Source organism: Lissotriton helveticus, chromosome 10 (genome assembly GCF_964261635.1).
Source record: "Lissotriton helveticus chromosome 10, aLisHel1.1, whole genome shotgun sequence".
In the NCBI taxonomy this organism is placed as follows: domain Eukaryota; kingdom Metazoa; phylum Chordata; class Amphibia; order Caudata; family Salamandridae; genus Lissotriton; species Lissotriton helveticus.
In genome coordinates this window covers 963,111,738-963,135,380 of record NC_136071.1, presented here as the reverse complement: position 1 = coordinate 963,135,380, position 23,643 = coordinate 963,111,738, and the positions used below count along the sequence as shown (strand labels likewise).

General features: G+C 43.5%; 1 protein-coding gene across 1 annotated transcript in view; it reads right to left on the bottom strand.

Annotated features, from left to right (window-relative positions):
- The window catches only part of CDK14 (cyclin dependent kinase 14), a 2,636,151-nt gene that overhangs the window by 1,732,141 nt on the left and 880,367 nt on the right, over positions 1-23,643 (bottom strand). The window lies entirely within an intron of this gene.

The following is a 23,643-nucleotide window of genomic DNA, read 5'->3' as shown; positions in this document are numbered from 1 at the left end:
TCAGGTACACAGTCCGAAGAAGTTCTTGCCTTAAAGTGCTTCTCAGAACCCGTCCCATGGTTAGCCTGTAAGGGTCCTAGGCTCTTGGATTCAAGTCAAATGAGTGCAGCCATTTATGAGTGATTGACTCACAAAAGACTGCTTTCTCCAAGAGTCCCCTGATCTAGCTCCACCTTGCAGGGCAAAGAAGCATGGAGGAATCAACAAATCGGTGTCTGGTAAATGCTAGCTTAATCACACCTGAATGAAGGGACTATTAGTGAGCTCTTTTAAAGCCACCGTTTTAGCCAGTCCAGCTTTGGTCACTCATGGAAAGTTCCTGTTTAATTCAGCCTCTGATTCATTAGGATATACAGATTATTGTGCCACAACAATCCCTAGGTATATATATATATATTCACTTAAAAAACCATAGGTTAGAGACCATATATAGTTAGCTGGACATTTTATTGACATAAAACCAATGAAATTCCATATATAGTTAGTTGCACTAACTATATATCGCGCACCCGCAATCCACTGCTGATGATGTCACATATTACATCATTCATGACATGGTCAGTGACATCACTGATGACATCACTGATGACATCTCAAATGACATCACTGATGACATCACTGATGACATCTCAAATTACATCACTGATGACATCATCTAGTGTCTGTGTGTTTTTGTAAAGTTTAAATATGTTTTACATATTGAAGAATGAGTGGATGTATGGAAGACTGAGTGTGTGTGTGGCTGGCTGGGAGGTGTGTGACTCTGTGCATATCAATGTGTACTTGTATCAGTGATTGTATAAGAGAGTAAGTATGTGTTAGTATATGTGTGAAAAGTATGGTGTTCTGTGTTTAACTGTATAGATGAGGAAATCGAAGTGTGATTGATTCTTCACAGGACTGACTAGGTGTATGAGTGCATATGATAGTGTTGTAATAATGAGTGACTGTATGTATGAGTGATTGTATGGGTGAATGAGTGAATGTGTGTGTAGACGTAGGAATCAGTGAGTGCGTATGTAGTAACTGGTATTGGTGTGTCATGATGTCATCAGTGATGTCATTTGAGATGTCATCAGTGATGTCATTTGAGATGTCATCAGTGATGTCATCAGTGATGTCACTGAAGTATGGTGTTCTGTGTTTAACTGTATAGATGAGGAAATGGAAGTGTGATTGATTCTTTACAGGACTGACTAGGTGTGTGAGTAACTCCATGGATGAGTGGCAGTGTGTGAGTGTCTGCATAGGTGTATGAGTGCATATGATAGTGTTGTAATAATGAGTGACTGTATGTATGAGTGATTGTATGGGTGAATGAGTGAATGTGTGTGTAGACGTAGGAATCAGTGAGTGCGTATGTAGTAACTGGTATTGGTGTGTCATGATGTCATCAGTGATGTCATTTGAGATGTCATCAGTGATGTCATCAGTGATGTCATTTGAGATGTCATCAGTGATGTCATCAGTGATGTCACTGACCATGTCATGAAGGATGTAATATGTGACATCATCAGCAGTGGATTGCGGGTGCGCGATATATAGTTAGTGCAACTAACTATATATGGAATTTCATTGGTTTTATGTCAATAAAATGTCCAGCTAACTATATGTGGTCTCTAACCTATGGTTTTTTAAGTGAATTTTCAAGGTTTTGTAAATGCAAATTCCTAACTATATATGGTCTATAACCTATGGTTTTTTTCAGTGAATTTCATTGGTTTTTTAAAAGCTAATATCTATAGCTGTAAAATATATTCTTTATTACGTGACGTATCACGTAGCCACGTGAGACGCCTCATGACGCGTCGCATAACCGTGACGTATCGGCTCTGCAGCGCAAACAAAACCCGTAACGTAAGCGTGCCGGAGCACGCTTACAGATATATATATTTTTTTTAACCTTAATTAGACAAAATCCACACGTGCACATATCTTGAGGCCTTGCAAAGGCACATCAAACAAACAGTCCCTACAATTTTGCCAAGTTTGCTGGAAATCTATACCCTTAATTTTTTTTTTACTGTTTCTCTTGGTTTTCCCCTTGTTACACTTACCGGGACGCTACCCGGTACGCGAACCGGACGCTCCAAAAACACAAGATGGCGGACTCCCGTTACGCTGCCGGTTAGCTGCCCGGTTCGCGTACCGGGAAGCGCCTCTACCGCGAAAAATCGCGGGGGACTTTAATATCCCCCTCATCAATCCTAGGGGGTCAGGAGGGGTTTACCTTGCCCCCTTTCCTTCATTTCCCCCTTCTTTTTTCACCACATTTTGTCTCTCGAACCTACCGAGAGACAAGATGGCGGCCGCTCCGGACTGTTTACAATGTTGACAGCTACGCTGCCGGTTAGCTGCCCGGTTAGCTGCCCGGTGAGCTGCCCGGTTCGCGTACCGGGACGCGCCTCTACGGCGTAAAATCGCAAAAAAAAAAAATTATTATTTTTTGCCCCGCGGGGCACTTTAATATCCCCCTCATCAATCCTAGGGGGTCAGGAGTGGTCTACCTTGCCCCCTTTCCTTCATTTCCCCCTTCGTTTTTCACCACATCTTGTCTCTCGATCGTACCGAGAGACAAGATGGCGGCCGCTCCGGACTGTTTAGAATGTTGACAGACACCGGAGAGCCAATCAGCTTCGCTTCGCGAAGTTCCGTTACGCGTCAGGTACGCGAACCGGGGCGCTAACCGGAGCGCTGTCACAGATATATATATTTTTTTAAACGTTAATTTCTCAAAATCCACTGGAGCACATATATTGAGACATAGCAAAGGCACGTCGGGCAAACCATATCTACAATTTTGCCAAGTTTCATGTAAATCTATTCAGCCGTTCGAGCTAAAAGTGAGTCCAACCGCCCTATGGAAAAATAAATGGGAAAAACGCGTTTTGGGACCCCCCAAATTTTCAGGGGCTGCTCAGAAACAAAATGTGCCATTTTCCTGAAAATTTCAGCCAATTCCGTCCACAAACGCCAAAGTTATTAGACATAGAATTTTCAGAAATCCCATAGAGAAAAAATCCTAACTATATATACCCACTGGCTATCGCCAGTAGGTAATATACATATATAAACATATATAATCTGCATATCTATATAAATATAAATGCATGCATACATATACATATATGCATACATATGCATGTTATTTACATGAAAGTTTTAAAAACACTAATAAAAGCAAAGCTAAAAAGCCACCTCATTACAAACAGAATGGCTTTAACTTAAACGAGGGCGAGATCTATTGCATTTTCAATGCTTGTTTACTTTGGTTCTATCAAGAAGGCATTCAGATGTGTCACACATTTGCCATAAATTCTGAATGTTAGCACTCTAGTTGCTCATTAGATCACTGTAGTAAAGCTAGTGCTCACCAGGGAAGTCTGCTGCTAATCATGGTTTGCAGCCATTTTCCCGCATTTTTTATCCCGCAGACTTTCAGTCCGCATACCAATATCCCGCAAGGTCATTGACCTCGCATACCATTATCCCGCATTTTTTCAAAACGCATGTGCATTTATCGCGCATGCCTTTACAAAGAATTACGTTTTAAAGGCATGTATGGTAAATGCATTTGCGTTGTGAAAACCACGATGACGAGAGAGGTAAGTGGGTTTATGTTAATTTTTTCGTGGGTTAGTGATTGTGTAGTGTAGTGTAGTGTTGTGTAGTGTAGTGTTGTGTTAGTGTAGTGTAGAGTTGTGGTGGTTGTTTAGTGTAGGGTCATGCTGGGGTGTAGTGTTTTAGGGTTTTGGGTAGTGTTGTAGTGTTTGCGTAGTGTAGGGTCATGCTGGGGGTAGTGTTTTAGGGTTTAGGGTAGTGTTGTAGTGTTTGCGTAGTGTAGGGTCATGCTGGGGGTAGTGTTTTAGGGTTTAGGGTAGTGTTGTAGTGTTTGCGTAGTGTAGGGTCATGCTGGGGTGTAGTGTTTTAGGGTTTTGGGTAGTGTTGTAGTGTTTGCGTAGTGTAGGGTCATGCTGGGGGTAGTGTTTTAGGGTTTAGGGTAGTGTTGTAGTGTTTGCGTAGTGTAGGGTCATGCTGGGGTGTAGTATTTTAGGGTTTTGGGTAGTGTTGTAGTGTTTGCGTAGTGTAGGGTCATGCTGGGGGTAGTGTTTTAGGGTTTAGGGTAGTGTTGTAGTGTTTGCGTAGTGTAGGGTCATGCTGGGGGTAGTGTTTTAGGGTTTAGGGTTGTGTTGTAGTGTTTGCGTAGTGTAGGGTCATGCTGGGGGTAGTGTTTTAGGGTTTAGGGTTGTGTTGTAGTGTTTGTGTAGTGTAGGGTCATGCTGGGGGTAGTGTTTTAGGGTTTAGGGTAGTGTTGTAGTGTTTGCGTAGTGTAGGGTCATGCTGGCGTGTAGTGTTTTAGGGTTTTGGGTAGTGTTGTAGTGTTTGCGTAGTGTAGGGTCATGCTGGGGGTAGTGTTTTAGGGTTTAGGGTAGTGTTGTAGTGTTTGTGTAGTGTAGGGTCATGCTGGGGGTAGTGTTTTAGGGTTTAGGGTAGTGTTGTACTGTTTGTGTAGTGTAGGGTCATGCTGGGGGTAGTGTTTTAGGGTTTAGGGTAGTTTAGTTGTTTAGTGTATGCTAAAGGCATATTCGTTCTAAAGGTTTTCGTTATTTTAATTTGCGGCCTAATAGTACATGCGGGATTTTTTTTGCGGACTGATGGTATGCGGGATTTCGTCATATATTCGCTAATCATACTTTCTATGGCAAAATGAACCCCCTCATTTTGTTCCTTTTTAAATTAAATGTTTTAAGAGTTACCACTTTATTCCAATCAAGATGGCTTCAGGTGTGCCATACCTTTGTAATAAGTAGGACTGTTAGCACTCTAGTTGTTCTTTAGAACACTCTGGGAGATTCTGCCATTGGGCTATAGTTGGGCTACATCTGGCTGATATTTGGGCTACATTTGTTTTTTTTTGTCTCTGGTGGCCATCTTTGGGCTACATTGGGCTACATTGGGCTACATTTGGGCTCCAACATATATATAGCCCAATGTAGCCCAATATATATTTTTCAAAGTAAATTTTCGTAAAAACCACTGGAGCCTATATCTTGAGACATAGCAAAGGCACATCGGGCTACCAGTCCCTACAATTTTGCCAAGTTTGGTGTAAATCCATTCAGCCGTTCAGGCTAAAAGTGAGGCCAACCGCCCTATGGAAAATTGCATGGGAAAAACAAGTTTTGGGACCCCCCTTTTTTCTCGGCCCCCCCTTGACGAAACCCCCCCAAATTTTCAGGGGCTGCTCAGAAACAAAATGTTCCATTTTCCTGAAAATTTCAGCCAATTCTGTCCTTAAACGCCAAAGTTATTCGACATAGAATTTTCAAAAATCCCATAGGAAAAAAATCCTAACTATGTATACCTACTGGCTATCGCCAGTAGGTAATGTTAATGTATTTCTTGAGCTTCTACTACTTTCAATGGATACACACAATTTGTGTAGATATACTTCTCGCAGTTCTTGTCGGCTTCACGCTCCTTGTCTATCATAGGTGTGGATTAGGTTCTCCAAAACTGCAATAATGACTTGGTTGTTTCAGTGTGATCACCATATTTTGTGGTTGGGCACCTCATTGTTTATGATATAACCAACATTGTCAGCTCCACATAGCCTGTCTGAACTTCTATATCCTAAAATGTGAACATTTTGCAGACAGTAGCTGTAACAACAACCATAGTTGGAGGACTTACTGAGCATGACTCTTCCTATGTGGAGCTCCCAAGGGCTTTAGCTCACATCTGGATTAGTTTTAATGGTGTTACAGGCAGTGCTTAATTTGAACCAGTGGTTGCCGGTGGGGCCCACTGGCACTTATTTTTGGGGACCGACTCGTGTTTTTCCTCATCAGAGTCCTAAGGTGTATTTAGGACTCTGCAGCCTTGGTGTTTGGCACTTCTGAGCAGTGCTTTGGGCACAAGCACTCATTATTTTACAAATTAAGCACTAATATAGGTATGCCTCCCATACCTTAAATGTCCGTATTCTAATTACTGAACTGTGTTTCGATTTCCTGTTCTTTATGAGCATTGACTTTCTTTATTAGCTAGAAATAGACTTCTCTTCTACTCAGTCTCATTGTGTGATCTTGGTAAATTCTCTCTTGCCAATGTTATTTTCCTTTGTTAGAAGCCGCCAGCAGAACCTTGACATTCAGAGTACATTCGTTCTCCCTGGTAATTTGCAAGCCTCTAATTACAATTCTATGACATTTCAGGCGAGGCTTAGGCACATCTGCCTAAGCAAAACATACAATGTGTTGCTCACACAATCAGGAATTCTGTGGCATGAATCTAACATAACTTGGACTTCCTACATGAAGACTAGCTTTGTAATTGGTTCCATGAAGTAGGCTACAATAACACCTGTTCCCTCATTAAACAATTCTAATTTGTTGCTCAGTTGGCCATTTAGTATTTTATTTATTACTTATTCATGGCTAAATTCTTCAGTGGTCTTGAGATTTCTCAAGAGGTCTCATCTGTTTTTTCACAGCTCAAACCTGTTCAACATCAAGACAAAATAAAGAAATAGGAGTCATCATTTGATGCTAGTGTGCAAGCACAAGTCCACAGGTGTCACCATTTTTGGAGGCAGAAGCATTGTTAATTCAGATCGTTCCCAACCTAAACTTCACACTCGATTTTAATTAGTATCCCCTGAATGCCATGCGGCTCTTATGAAGTTACAACAATGATAGCAGCTTTTCGTTAATAATTTGTCATTATAGGTGATTTTCATTTTCAAAGTGAAAAGCCTGCTAATAGTTCTGAACCTAAAACAATCCTTTGTCAGCCTTGACCACAACAGTGGATACACCCTTAAATCGCACTGGGCCAGGTGGTAGCTTTTATACAATATTTCGTCTTACCATACTGTTTCGTGTTATACTGTTTTTCACCTGTAAGATTGGTATCTGTAGTCCATCTTGGAGTTCTTTCAGGAGACATTCAACTCTCTGACTGTTTAAAAAATGTAGTAGCCTGAATTATTTCTCAACCAAACTCTGAATTTCTGCCTGCAGCTTCAAAAAGTCAATCAGATTAATTGTATCAACCTGGATTTTTAAAGCATCTCTGGCAATGACCAGTAGCCTCTATGATAATGGCAACATGATTACTCACCCTCTGCTACTACAAAACAACTGAAAAAAGCTCATAATGAGAACAACTATCTAAGATTAGGTCAAAGAAACAATACACAAAACTATATTTAACATAATAAAATAACTAACAGACCACCCCCTCTCTGCAATTCATCCTAAAATTAATCTTTAGCAAGGACTCCTTAATCGTGCACTTCAATGTGTGATTAGTTTTGCGCTGGAAATTGTCATCAAAATACCACCAAGATGTGACAAGCTTAAAATGATCAGATTTTTTCCCTTTCATCCCACTAGACTGGTAGCCTATCTAAACTAAGCTCATATTCATTTCTTGACTACTGCCCAGTTTTTGTCCTTAGATTGATTTGTTGAGAGGTTGCATAACCACTTCTTATGTTAATCCCTTAACTGCTGAGGCTTTTCCATCCTAGTGCTGAGCCCTTTCTTAACTATTTGGGGTACTTCATGGGGAAAGGATCTATACAAGAATGTGTCTGTTTTTTGGGCTAAAAGTGCCATCAACAAATGTTTTGCTGTGTTGAAATCATCATCTTTCTATCTTTCTGACACAAGCAGAGCTGAATCAAAAATAATAAAACATTTTTAACAACCGTTTTTGGAATTGTTCTAGGTAGTAGCACATTTTTGCAAAGCTTGGTGTTTTCAACTTACTTCCTGTTTGTGGTGGAGTAAATTCTTATTTAAGTATTGGATGGAAGTTCTTGTACATCCAAGTTGAAGTTTAGGGGATAGTAGCTCAAAGAAATCACCATGTTAATTGGGCCTTTGACATCCCTTGAGATTCTTCACTTTTTTATAGTGCAAATGTTATGTTTCAGGAAGTGCGGATCCATAGAAGCAAGGAACTGTGCATGTAATCAAAGCACGTTGTCAATCATTCATGTATGAATAACATTGTGGGCTGCTGATATGTGTTCACTAACCACCAGGAAAGCATGTTCCTTGGGCTCAAACACTGCCCACATTGACACAATCATCCACCCCACACTGGCATTTCTACAATCATGCCAGCTAAACCATAATCTGATTTAGAATTAGAGCTACTTCAGAATATGATGTTTCAACTGGAACACATATTAGCACTTTGGTTAATACTGGTTTCTCTGGGTTAATAGTTCTCGTTCAGAGAAATTACAAATTCTGACTGAAAATATATCAATGATACATAATGGTGATGAAAATCAATTCATCACTTTGTCCAAGGTGAGATCTCGGTTCTACACAATAGTCAGACCATTGTTTCACGCACTGGTTTTTGTTGTCAGTACATATTTATTTCAGTATGCTATCCTGAAAGGCAGGGAAGGTGAGGAAAAACGTATATTTGTATTAGTAATAAGATTACTTCTTAAAATACCTTAACATTTCTAAAGGACTCCAGGGTCAGCTAACTAGGATCTTCTTAGCAAACCAATCTGTAAGAAAAAGATGCACTGGGAACATATATTTGTGGCATGGGCTCAGGGTTGTGTTATTTCCCCAATCATAACACAGTGTCAAAGAGGATCCAGTGATAATTAGGAAAGTTCTGTAACACAACTGATGTTCCTAAAGATGAATGGCCAAGAAAAAGGCACCGTTTTCCCTCATACTCAACTTATACCAGAGGTATGGGTAACTATGTGTGGGGGTAATTCAGGTTATTCCAAGTGGGACCCTAATGGCCCTCTTAAAAAGGAGAATTTTCCAAGGGAATTGGTGAAAATAATGTCCCTGTCTCAATGGAGCTAGTAGCTCCTGTGTCTTGCCCTATCGGAATTATGAGGCCAATCGCAATGAGGGCCTTAGTGGCCTTCTGTCTAGTAAGAAAAGTAAGAACTCAGTGTTAAGAAATGGTTTCCTACAAGGTAAAAGATGTAAATGGATGCAACCGCTCAATGCAAATAACCATCGAGGTTATTTGGTACATCACATATTTTCAGGTTTGATTTCTCTATTGGTAAAAATGACAAAAAGCATAACATGAGTCATACGTTGCTCTTTAACACAAACTTTTGTCTCAACCCTATTCACAGAAGGCCTACTATTAAGTCGGCATAGGAGACCATGGTCAGTCCTCTGCTCTTAGCTACTGAAGGCAGGGGTTGGACTTTAAAGTTAAATAACAGGGGGCTGATGGAGGAACCCTGTGGTAACCCTTGTTTGATGGGGTGTTCGCCCAAGGCATAAGGGTGGACTGTCACCGCAAATGACCTCTCACCCAGGAACGAGGTAAGCCACTCCAAGGCTGACCAGCAATTCCAGCCTCCTCCAGACTTCGTAGCATAATGTCATGGGTCACAGTGTCAAACGTGGCACTGAGATCCAATAGAATCAGTGCTGGCTTTCGCCCAATGCCCAGTGCTGACCAGAGATGTTCTGTCACAGCCAGGAGAGCAGACTCTGTGCTGTGACCTGGGTGAATTCCGTTCTGGGAGGAGTCAAGCGTGGTGTTGTTCATGGTCAGGAAGGCCGACAGGAGGGAGTTGACATATGCCTCCGTGATCTTTGCCGCCCAAGGGAGCAGGGAAATAGGGCGGTAGTTTTCCGGTTTAGCCGGGTCCAGAGAGGGTTTTTTCGAGCAGGGGTATCACCTTGGCCTGTTTCCATGCCCTAGGCACGGTTGCTGTGGTGAGGGACTTGTTTATTACCGGACCTAAAGAAGATATGATCGCAGGAAGCACTTTCCTAAATTGGTCTGGTTGGAGAGGGTCTGCAGGGGATCCTGACTTAATTTTACTGCACAATGCTTGCAGCTGATCTGCAAGGATCGACAGAAAGGCATCCAAGGTATTGGCCTTTTGACAACACAGTGCCTCATGCAAGTTGATAGGTGCAGTCGGCTCTCCACACAGCTGTACTCATTTTGTTTATTTATTCAACTGCCTGAGGTTGAACTTTCAAGGGCACATACAGGCTATTAAATTGTTTTAGATAACTAAATACTTAATGGTACAGATGGTACAGAATGTCAGGGACGGGATTCATTCCCCCCACTGGCTTCCTGTAAGGAACTGTATCTGCTTTAAGGCCCTAAACATGGCAAATAAGGCCATGCATAGTAAGGAAACTTCATACCTGAAGTCTTTTTTCAATGGTATTTGACAGGCTGACATGCAAGGTACCTGTTACTGACATGATTCTGGTGTCCCCTCAAGATGCTCATCAAATCCATGACATATAGATAAGAAATTGTGCTGTTTCTTTGCTAATCCTGACTCTGCCCTGGTAGGACTCGCTGTTCCAGGGCACACTGGGCTTCACTTCTGACCACCCTCACCTGCTGACAGTGCGAGGCGCCCGCCATCGTGCTACAAAGCACTGCCTCAACCCCCGCAGAACGGTCTGCTTCTTTGCTGCTCCTGAGTCTGCCCTGGTGGTACTGGCACACCTGGCGGCACACCTGGATTCACTCCTGACCACCCTCACATGCCGACAGGGGACGGCACCCGCCATCATGCTACAAAGCGCTGCCCCAACCCCTGCAGCGCTGGGCGAGGCTAGGTTGGGCCACCCCTCTTTCGCCTGGGGCATTTTGGTTCTTCTCAATGTTGTTTGACATCAAGGTACTGTACACCATCATTGAACAACTTAGTGGGGGCTGAACTGTACCCAGTTATAGAGACTGTTCTGCATTGATTTGCTGACTGATTTTAAAGATTGTTCTTTTCTAAATGTTTACCTTGGGACACTCTTTTGCCACTATGATAATCAGTGACTTGAAGTCTATAAATTTATGATTGTAGGTATTATTGCACTCATTGGTAACTTTTGTCGGGGCTCATAGGTTCTTGCTGTAATTCAGTACTAAGTGGGCCCATGTTTAAGAGGAGAACTTATCCTTAAAGAGCATTATATCCCTTTTCCGATAGTGCTGCCTCCTTTGAAACCTTTTTTTGTTGAGAATGGGCAAGGCTGTGGAGGGTGGGCATAGGGTCCCCAAAGGGAAGAAAGCGCGAGTATCTGTGAAAGATAATGAGGTAATGGATAGGATAGATAAGTTGTTAATGGAATGCCCAGATCTGGTTAATTCAAACCTGCATTCCCAATGCAATGCCGAGCCCAATTAAAAATGATGTAGCATCTGCTAAACAGGGAATATTTAAAAAAGGCTAAACCCAAATCCCAACCTTGTTCTAGCCAGGTACCACAAAATGATTTGTGTGGTTCTCAATCCAGTTTCATTCAGTCAAATTAATTATCAATTGAATCGACTATTGAGTGCATCAATCGGGTTTTGCCCCTCCTTATTGAGGATGCTGCTGCACCAGATGAGAACACAAAAGTAGTTGTCTAAAGCACTAATTGTTGGACTTTTGAACTATTAAAAAATGTGATGCATAATATGATATGTGTATTTGGGGATTCAAGGGACCAAATTAAAACACTTCAGAGGACGGTTGAGAGCCTTGAAGGGAAAAAACTAAACAATCAGATGTCTACCCCCGTAGGGGCTCGGGAGGGGTTTATAGTAAATAAAAGGATGCCATATAATGTATGTTCCAGTTTAGATGTCCCCCCCCGGTTCTGATAAATATTATAGATTTACAGCCAGTTGTAGTTCGGGAAAAGGTGTGTTCGGCCGCTAGGAAAGGCTGGCCCCAACACTTTCACTCTTGGTCGAGTCCACTCGAATGGGAACCATTTACACTGACCCAACGGCAGCAACCCTTGCTTTATGACTGCATCCAGAGTTCCGCTAAAACAATGAAATGTTGGCCAAGAGGGAAAGTTCAAAACGGCATTTATACCCGGGACTATGTGAGGGATCAGCCAGTCATGATATTCTTTGATAATGTTCCCAAGCTAGCTACTGGGATCAGAGAAGAATTGGATTCCTTGATTAACAAGGTAATCATTGGTTTACAACAACCAGACAATGCTATGCACTAATCAGGAGTGATATCATTGGAGTAAAAAGGTTCTGCACCACTGATCAGTGCTACAATAAATTGTGTATTTCATTTGCTAATATTGAGTTGGTGGAGGTCTTATGGCAGTTGAAGCTTGTTGCATTTCTAATGCAAAAACAAAGATCCAAATAATGTTTCGGGATCCCACTATACCAAGTGAGTTACAGCTCCCACAGGTTAAGACTGGGAAGGAGGCAGTCAACAGTGGGTTAATTACCCCCTCGTACTCACTGAAGCCTCAGTCGCTTCTTCGTTGTTAGTTTGTTACTAGTACCCAAGTGGAGGAAGTGCAATCCCACTCGCTAATAGTCCAATCACCAACTAGTCCACTCAGCTGGGTAGGGAGACTCAGATATGTAATACAGAGGATAGATTGAGGGATCAGATTTTTTCGTCTTTAGCAAGTATGCCCCTAGTCACAAGCAGGAGGGGTAGCATCATAGGGGAACCAGACTTTCCATCTTTAACTGGGTCTTCTCCACCTCTAGACACTCATATTAAAATCTTATCACGGAATGTAGCGGGATTGACCAAGCTACTGGAGGAGGATGATTGGGGTGAATATTTGAAGCATTCAATATTTGTCTCTTACAAGAGAGATGGTGCTTAGCTCCTGCCCACAAAAGCGGGTATACATCTTTTTGTGTTGCTGCTAGCCAATCCGCAAGGGGTAGAACCTCAGGGGGGTTGTGCATATGGATCAAGACCTAACTCTGGTGCAGAATTATATACTGCCAATGATATACTAGCAGTTAGACTGGCGTTTCGGTCTGGGCTGATATTAAGAATCTAGAACGATTATAATAGAGTGGCGAACAGCAGTAAGGAGATAAAGGTAATTAGTGTCTTGGAGCAAACTCTGATGGACAGCCCAGATAAAGATAGGGTTTTAGTGGTCAGGGTTCTGAATGCCGCCTTTGAACGCATGGCTGTCCCTTTACTTGGCCTAAACCAGGACCAGGGCAGCCAATGGGGTATTCCCTCTTTAGATCTTCCTACAGTGGACGACAAAGGCGGTCCAAATTTTGGCCATGACTTTAAACTTTGATCTGAGGGCAACCAATGGTAGATGTCAAGCAGACAGACAAGGTAAAGTGACCTTATATAGGGTAGGTCACAGTAGTAGATTTGCCTATTTTTTTGCAGATCTAAAACTTTGGCCGGATATTGTGGACATGGATATAATTGAGCGCCAGGATAGTGACAACAATGCTCTTTTTATGTTGATACAGGATGTAGTTCCCAGAGCCCAGATATAATACGGTTGTAAAGATATGGGTGCCCTCTCACACACTAACACTTCCAAGACAAAGAGGTGGGACTGGGTGATAAAAAATCCTGAGGTATTAGAAGTGATCAAGAATAGCGTCATTACTACACATGAGTTTCTATCCAAGCACTAGATTGCCTCTCGAATCAAGAAGTTTGCTACCTTCATGAAAGGTTTATTGCCCTTACCAGAGATAATTTGGGCAAACATAGGCGTAGGGGGATTACGATCAGCAAACATGTAAATTGGTAGAATAGTGAATGTAGGGAAGCCAAATGTGAGCACATTACAGCTGTTAAGACTAAAATTCAGCCAGATATAGCTCAGAAAAGAAACCCATACCATCAAGCGATAAACAGAGCTAAAAGAGAATAAGAGAGTTCCATATGGGCCGACCTGCATAAAGTGCTTGGTAATATAGATAACAAGGCATTTTGGAAGACAGAGTATGGCTGTCTTAATGGTCGCAAGCAAACCCTCGATTTTTGTATCCAGCCTACAAATTGTGTGGCTCACTTCAAACAGGTTTATTCCCACAGAGGTGGTAATGACAAGAATGGTGCAGAAGGTACCCATACCAGCTATACTACTAAGAATGTTGATTTGACAATTTCGCTTAGTGAAACATTAACAGCTATAAATTCCTGTATTGTATGCCGTGCCCCTGGACCTGACAGACTGCCCAATGATTTGTACAGAGAATGCCCGGAAACCTTATATCAACTTGCTCACTAACACAATATTAGCTGGTACAGAGATTCCGCTGTCTTGGAAACTAGCGGAAATTATCGCAATCTATAAAAAGGGGGATAGGGCAAATCCGGCAACCTATAGGCCTATAAGCCTGATTGACTCCCTACAAAAAATATTTTGTAAACAGATTTTGAGACGCATACAGGAGTGGATCAGGGATGAGAATATCCTTTCTGAATGGCAGGCAGGCTTCAGACAAAATGTGAGCACTATAGATCAGAACTTCAGTTTTGCATGTATATACTGGAGAGAGGTGATCATACACATGGGTAAACTTTATGTTGCCTTTGTTAACCTCCATGCAGCATTCAATCTTGTCCCCAGGTTCCAAACTATGGAGGATCCTCCACGACATGGGGCTTCCGACTTCCAAGGTGAACATTCTCATGAGATTACATGATAACACACTTGCCCAGGTAAGGTGGGGGCAAGATGGGGCCCTGACCGACCCGATTCAGATAGATTGGGGGGTCAGACTGGGGTGCGCTTTGGCGCCTACTCTCTTCTTGCTGTACATAAATGGTGTCATTGAATGATTAGATAGAGAGATGGGTTTGACGCACCAAGGATAGGAAGTCGGAGAGTTCCTCTGCTCCTTTTTGCAGATGACACCCTGCTCATTTTTAAATCACTGCAAGGGTTGCAACAACTTCTGAATTCCTTCCAACCATTTTGTGTGGAGCAGGGGCTAGAGCTTTATTGCTCTCTGATAAAATGTATGATCTTCACTAGCCGGAAATCGAACCCTTGTAATAAGAAGATGTGAGTGGGTGATAACATTTTAGATGTAGTATCCAGCTTTGATTACTTGAGTATCAAATTGACGAGGAACCTATGTTGGGCGCCACAGGTGGAAAGGGCTTAGCTTTTCATGATGCAGTATACCACACAAATTTGGAAAATCCATAGCAAAACAATATCAAGAAGGGTGGCACCAGCTTTGGAAATTTATAATGTGAAGGCCTTAGGTGCGGTTCTAAATAGTGTTGAATTGTGGGGCTATTCACATATTGAATGTCTTTCTATGGTGGAACAAAGGTGATTACACCATTGACTCCCTTATATTTAGATATGGCACAAAAGAAAATTGTCCATAAGACTGCATGTAGAACGCTAATCTATTAGCATAAATTATGGACAACCACTGCCCTGGAGTCCTACTGCTATGGTATCAAAGATCTTTTGGTCTCACTGTATGTACGAAAAATACTGTGGCTGTGTGCAGTCAAAACTCTATCATGGAAGTTGAAACTGGATGAATACTGGACTGCACCAGAGAGTGTGTGTCAGATTGGCAAGGCTAACCTTAAGGGATTATTTTGAGAAAGTGTGGCATTAGACACTGTTAGAGAATGCAAGGGCTCCCTGACAGTGCTGTTCATTGATTGGAAACCATTAGCCGCCTATGAAAGCCACATTGATGAAATTGTCCCCCCACTGGCAAGGAAACTATCTCCAATCTAGATACAGCATTCTACCTATAAAATAATTTACATGCAAATGGCAACTGGATAGAGGCCCATTAGATGAACTATGTGTAGGTTGTCAAGGAGGGTCGGAAACGTTTATCCAAGTTTTGTTTTTCTCTTCCTTTTGTGTGGGTATGTTTTTAAAGGCATTTTAAATCAAGCGAGCCAACCGGCTAAAGCTTGCCACTGATCGTTGATATGAATTGCTGACCTTCAAAGATGGTAGCTGGTGGGAACACTTCTATCTTGTAATTTTTATCTGTAGTATTAGATTTTGTGATTTTGTAGATACTGTACCATGAATTTGGTGTTTTTATTTTCTTCTTTTAAGTTAAATTTTTTAGACATTACATTTATAATGTTTGTGTATTGTGGTTGTCTTGTTATATCTATGATGATCGAAATAAAGTTTATAATGATGATGGTATGTGCCCTGGAGGTGTTTGAGATCCTCCACACAGAAATAATTTGTTATCCCCTGATTTTGTGTGACCAAATGGAGTGGCCGCTCCTTTTCAGTAGCTGCTGCCAAATGATGGATCTCCCTACCCACTATCATCTCCAACACGGACTCCTTCGTGGATTTAAAAAAACATTTAAAAACCTGGCTTTTTTTCATTTTAGGTTCGCAGCTTATTCGCCTATTGTCTTGTTTTTTTTCACTTTGGTCTGCTATAGCTCCTTGACTGCCTCGGGTTTTAGTGCGCTTTATAAATGATATCCAATCCTATCCTATGGTGTTTTTCTCGGGCAGCAGCACCGATGAGAGGAGGGCAGTCATACTCTTTCATGAATTTTTCGGTCTGGCTTGACAGTTCAGCTGTCACTTGACCTTTCAACCTGCACCAATATAATTCTTCAGCTCTTTGCATATAAACAAATACATTTCCATTTCCATGCTATCTACTTAACATTATCATGCAGCATTTTTTTAAGGCCAGACATACTGGCATTTCCAATACTTGTTTTTATTTTTTGGGGGTTCTGTTAAGCTGTTGTTGTTAACTAAAAGCATTATTGCACACCTCCTCCCGGTTAGTCAAATCAGAATGACTGCTAAGTAGTTAGTGGTGTTCAAGTGCGTATATTAACAGCTAACTATTGCATTAACAACATCACGTGAAACAGTATATTTATGAACAAAGACTGGGGGAATTTTCAGCAACTGATTACCTACAAAACTTGTTAAAAATGAAAAGAGTTGGGTTTAAACCAATTTAATAAAAGAAAGCGTCATTCTGTAATGTATTGCAACAAATTCATTTTAGACACAGTCAACATGTAGAAATGTAAATCAACAAAAATAATGCTAAATTGAAAGGTAACAGTCATCTATTGCATGCCAATGTACCAGCTCGTACTGCATAAAAAGGATGACGTTGCATAATTGTTAAATATTGGAGGGATTTGTTAGCATGAGCTGAAAGCCATTTTGTATTTCTGGCAGCCATTTTGTTTGCCATGTGCTGCCACGTGCTCGCCATGTGCTCTGTCCTCCCTCAGTGTTGACTGCTCTTGTAATCTGCCTAGAAAATATTTAGCATCTTCCACCTTCGCCCATGCACAGAAGGGCCTAGCTAGATGAATGCACCTGCTTCTCTAGTATAACTGTCAGGCTTTTTTTTGCTGCTGTTTGGAGAAGTAACTCTCCTCCCACTTTACTGAGCAAGTAGATCTTGTATGCCCATCTTAGTCATTTTGCATGCTTACATGAGCCAGGACTGCCCCTTGGTCTTATGATGACTATGTAAGAATATATAAGGCCTCTGTTTTCTGCTCTCCTCAGACTGCCTCATTCAGTTGCTAAGGCTTCTGTGTGACGTAGTCTCACTCATTTGAGGTTAATAAAAATGTTACTTTTATATTTCAGCTTCTGTGTCAATTTCTTCTTTGTTGGTTGAAAAGGACCAAGTATCAGTGGGACCCCTGAGAAGGTTTCTATTTTCGACATAATGCTAGATGTTGAAGGCTGTAGACTGTTACTGCAGTCCACTGGAAACAGTTGTTTCCCATCACAGTCACCGAGCGCGGGCGATGTATTTTGAAATGTCTTATGGTGGTAAATGCACCTGCTGTTGAGTTCCTTGTGCAACAGCAATTTTCAGGCATTGACAAAAACGCAAATATAATGCTGGTGATTAATGTACCTGCTTGAGAGAGATCGGAGTTTGCCCTAATTGAAGTTTTTTCTCTCACCATAAAGTAGTGCAGAAGGTTCATGTGCAAAGCGCGTATGGTATGAAGATCACTGAACTGTATTTCATGTAGAGGGCTCAGTGGGTTATTGCTTTTGTCACTGAGATCATTTTGTTAATTGAAGCTCAAAAACATCCTTATTTAGCACAGTGAGCCATGAAATGGGATCAAAGAGCCGCATGAAAACTGCAAGACTTAGGGTAGAAACGTATGTTTCTCCCCAGTCTTTCCTTATCCTACATTTGCTAAGACAAAGAGCTTGTTTGGGTAGAAATAAATTCTTACTAGTAAAGCCAAAATTAACCACTGTGTTACATTTTAAATCTTGAGTTTGTGCTTCTCCGAGCCCAAACTCTTAAAGAATAATGCCTACCAGTATTGTTATTATGGAACTCCTAGATGTTACAACCCTCATTGCTTTTTGTAACTATACCTATAGACTGATTTACATATATGATTTATTGTGTCTGTATAATGTGTGTAATGTAAAGTGCTCTGACACCTTACATTGATCAATCAATCAGTCAGAATGTGTATAGCATGGCTATTCACCCTTAACGGTATCCAGGTGCTGGGGTGGCGTGGCCGAACGAGCAGCGAGATGGCAGCTTAGTAAGTGAGCTCCGCCAGCTGCCTTACAAATCCTTACTAAATCCTGGCTGTTTCAGCACGTACAGACTCGGAACTAAATCGATGTGATATCGGATGACCTGGGGCACACTCGTCCAAAAATTTGGTGTCCCGGCGCAAACGGAAGTTGATCTTCGACTCCTGCCTGCCTGGGCCGTGACGGGGTCGGGCTGTGAGCCGGCGGCGCTGGAGGCTGGCGCGGGTGGCTGGCGCGAATCGAGGTCACGGCTGTGCTGGCCTGGCGGACCGCAAGACGAACCAGCGAGAGGCGGCCCGAGATACTCGGAGGACGTGGTGGGGTAAGGGCGCTGGCCCCGCTGCAGCTACAACCCATAAAAATCCCTCTTTGAAAGCCCGCAAGACTTTATCTTGAATTTGCTGCCTGCTTGTGTGGATCGGCAGTACGAGGGGCCGCCATTTTGAATCGGGCAGAACGCCACACATATTGCCGGAACTGGGGCAGACCTGTGAATCCTACATTCCGGGCATAAGTGACTTGGCAGAGATTGGCCCTACACTCAATTGGAAGGTCCATCTTTTTTTAAATTGCAATCCCTTGTCACGAAGCACTGCCGATGCCTGCGCCACGCATGTGGACTCCAGAGTCTACATGAGCTGTGAATGACCGGGGTGCCGGTGGTAGATTGCGGTTAACTGCTGAGGACGGTGACAGCCCCTTGTGAATCTGGATGCGGCTCCTTGTACTGTGAGGGCTTAATCGATCTCCTGCAGCCTACGCGCGCTGGTCCAGGCTACCTGCCACGTGTTCCACGTGATCAAGCCCTTCCCCCGAACCTAGCAGTTGACACTGTCTGTGGTTATCAGTTTGTGGTCCGGAGACTCAGGTGACATCCCGTGCATGGTAGCTCGCCCCTTCTGTTGCCCAGACACGATGCAAAACGCGAGCTGCCCTGTTACAGCAGAACTGACTCAACACACTTTCCGGCTTGACACCTTCAAGTGCGTAGGGCGCCTTTGCCGGGGGGCAATAGGGAGCGCCTGCATTGCCTGAGTCACACGGGCCGCGCTGTACCACCCACCTCACTCCCCAGGTCACTGAAAAACCTGCAGTCTAGTACGCCTGTATGCAACATACTACAGGGAGCGCCTAATCCAGACACTGAATCATGGGGAAGGGCGACCCCCGACAACCGAAGCTCACGTTTGAGCAGAAAAAACAATCAAAACAGGCAGAACAAGACTCCATAGCTGCTGGGGGGTCGTCCCAAGAGTTTCCTCAAGAAATGGATGTCACTGCACTACTGCTTGAGGTACGTTCAAGCCTCAAAAGTATTGATTCAAAGTTGGATGCCATGACTGCCCAGCTGGATACTGTGCGTTCCCAGGTTGCCGCGCATGAAACGCGCCTTGATAGCCTTGAAAATAGACACACAGAGTGCTGTGAGTTCCAGCAAGATACCAAATCGCACATAACCAACATGGAAAAGAAAATTGAAGCGCTTTGCACCAAGGTGGACGTCTTGGAAGCGCGCTCTCGGAGATGCAATGTTCGGATCACGGGTATTCCGGAGACTACAGCAATGGGGAAAATGGAGGTCTTCATAACGACACTACTAACTGACCTATTCGACCCAAACCTATCTCCGGTGTTCACGTTGGAAAGGGCGCACAGAACACTGGGGAAGAAGCCGCCTACTGGAACCCCTCCGAGACCGATTCTAGTAAAACTCCTAAATTACCAAGATAGAGACTTAATACTACGTTTGGCAAGGGAGAAAGGGAGGATAACACACAAAGGGAACAACATCTCTTTTTACCCAGATTTCACACCGCTGGTGCAGGCGGCCCGCAAGGAATTTTTACCTGCCAAAAAACTGTTGCTCCAGGCGGAAATCCCCTACTCCCTCATGTACCCTGCTAAGCTAAGGGTCGTACACGAGGGCACAACGCACCACTTCCTGGACGCAAGGTCTGCTTTAAAATTTGCAAAACATGTAAGTGGGCCCAGGTCCAAAAGGAAGGCCCAATCCGAGGTGGATGCTGAGGGCCAAATGAGTGACAATGACTGAAGCCCTGGCGCCCTGATGTGGGGCTGTCCTTGGGTATGATTAACCTACTACTGATGCTCTGTTATGGGCATACTGGGCTTACTGATCTACTCCGGTTACTGTGACATGGGTTGCCAATCTTGTCTAGATTATAGGCTGAGTATTGTTTCTTCCTTTGATCGCCACTACGAGATGTTCAAACTGTCGTGTATTCCTTTTAGCTGAGAGTTAACTCAATCTTTATACTACTGAACCAACCTACAATAGTGCAGCCACCCTGTGGGAACAGGGGTGTACGCTCGAGATACAGCGCCTCCGAGGGGTGTCTCCCGTACTTCATAAGTTCTACAGTTTCAACGCCTTTGGCGTGTTAGGGGGGTCTTGACACAACCTGATTGGGGGGTTGGTGTGGGTGGGGGGTGGGATTGGGAATTGGGATGTTTGGCAAATCGTCAGCACTGCATGAAGGTACCTGCTAATTTTGTAAAACTATGTTCTAATGTGGGTCAGTTGGCATACTGTTGCGCCAATTCAGATAACAGTTAATGGGTTTGACTAAAGTTCTTACATGGAACATTCGAGGCTTGAATGATGGCAGGAAATCCAGATTGATGCATAGCTACCTTCTCAGGCATCAAATAGACATTTGTTTCTTACAAGAGATGCACATTAACTCCATGTGTTATTCTAGGCTCAAACATTCCAGGTGGGGATCGGCATATTCAGCTATTTTCTCTAATTATGCAAGAGGTGTGACTATACTTATACGTCAAGGCATCGACTGGAAGGAACATAAAGTGCTCAGTGATAAAGAGGGCAGATATGTGGCTCTGCACGGCACCCTACTTGGCAGGAGTGTAATACTAGCTGCTGTGTATGGGCCGAATGTTGACGACCCTGAGTTCTTCAGGGAAGTGTGGGCGCAGATTGAGATCCTGGACTGCCCCACGGTTATTTGGGGAGGCGATTTCAATGTGGTCATAGATGATTCCATGGACAGAATGGGCGCGTCCAGGCACTTACACCCGCGTGCTAGTCAGGCATTAAGAGACATAATTAGTGAGGGCTCACTGATTGATATATGGAGATCTCGCAACATAGGCACCAAACTGGGTACATGCATTTCGGCGCGCCACGCTGCATGGTCGAGATTGGATTTTTGGCTAGTGTCCCAAGTTGTGGCCACCTGGACTGTGGATGTTGGTATTCTTGCCCGCTCCCTCTCAGACCATGCTCCCTGTCTCTTAGAGTTAGAAATCCCGGGGGCCCCTACTAGGGCTTTTACCTGGCGCCTCCAGCCACATGCGCTTCAAGATGCAGCCTTCACTGAAGAAATAAGGCGAGACATAACAGACTATTTCGCTAATAACACAGGCTCCGTCACTACCGATTCAGTTCTATGGGACGCTTTCAAAGTGGTCATAAGGGGGCAATGCATAGCACGAAGAGCGGGGGTTATAAGGCAGTCAGGAACACCATAGCTGGGATAGAGAAAGAGCTTAAAACACTTGAGCAACTCTTTTGCACCGACCCTACTCCAGACTTAGCCTCTAACATAAAAGCTAAACTACTAGACTTCGCAGAGGAGGCCCAGCGCGAGCTAAAATTCATAAGCAAGCAGGCTGAGGCTCGGAGATATGGTGAGGGGGAAAGGCCAAGTCGAACCTTAGCTAAAATGATATGCACCACTGCACCACCCACACATGTACACACTATCATCGATTCTGCGGGGGCGGTGACAACAGGTCACAGTGAGATACTACAAGCGTTCACTACATACTACTCGAATCTGTAGAGATCCACACATGCTGTGCCGCAGGATGATCTTAAGTCATTTTTGGAGTCCATAGCGCTTGTGTGGTTTAATGACGCGCATAGAAAATATATGGACCATCCTGTGACTATACAGGACATAGCCACGACAATCAAAGCCCTTCCGCTGAACAAAGCTCCAGGACCGGATGGTCTTACGGTAGCATTCTGTAAATGTAAATGTAAATGTAGGTGTACTTATATGGCGCAAACCTGTCACCCAAAGGGCATCCTGGCGCTTGCTTAGGGAACCCGTCCTGGTATTCCCCTGTGAGAAACCCCAGCAGGGTGTCCACAAGGTGAAAGCCAGGCATCCCGCCGCGAGGGGCCGTAGTGGAGATTAAGCAAGCTATTGCCCAGAGTTGCAGAGTGTGACCCCGTGATTCGAGTAGGCACCGGAGCGAGAATTGTCGAGTCCATGGAATTTTGAGCCCGTGACCCGCCGAGGCGGGGAATCGAACCCTGGTCCACGGTCGATCTCAGCTTCCGGGTCTGCCGCCTCTAACCACTGAGCCACGCTTCTCCTACTATAAAACATACGTAGATGAACTTGCCCCACGGCTGCATGCGGTGTTTGCTGAGGCTCTAGAAGTGGGTACACTACCTGAATCAATGAGGGAAGCCCTTATAATAACTCTGTTGAAGCCTGATAAAGACAGTCAATGCCTAGATTCCTACAGACCCTTGTCATTAATAAACGTTGACGTAAAAATATATGCAAAAATAATATCAGATCGTCTCCAACCTCTGCTCCCAATGGTGGCCCTCCCGGATCAATCCGTTTTTTTACCAGGCCGTGCAACCACACATAACCTGAGAACTGTGTTCTCGGTGCTGCATTATTTGCATCCTGATGTACAAGCTGCAGTGATATTTTTAGATGCCACAAAGGCCTTTGACTCTCTTCAAATGGCCATACCTTTTTACCATACTAGAGCGCATGGGATTTAGCCCATTGTTCATAAATCAAATCCGCCTACTATATACTGCTCCTAGGGCCAGGGTGAGAGTGAATGGCATGATGTCAGACCCATTTGCGATTTCCAGAGGTACAAGGCAGGGATGTCCATTATCCCCGCTATTGTTCGCTATTGCTATGGAACCATTAGTGGCAAGAATTCGGCAACACCACACCGCCAAAGGTATAAGCTTCAGCTCCCGTAGCCTGCTAATCTCACTCTATGCCGACGACGTCACTCTGTATGTACATAACCCAACTGAGAACCTAAATCCACTCTTGAGGGAATTTGTTAAATTCGGGGGTATATCAGGTGTCTCCATTAATTGGTCCAAGTCTGTAATGTTTCCACTAACTGATAACACCTCTGAGGTGCATTCTGACTACCCTTTACGCTGGGAAGCTGGTGAGGTTAAATACCTGGGTATTTGGATCAGCCGAAATCTCCAAGATGTCTGGTCTCTGAATTTTGGAAAGGCGGTGTCCTGGCTTGAAAGTAAAGTGGCTATATGGTCGAAACTCCCTCT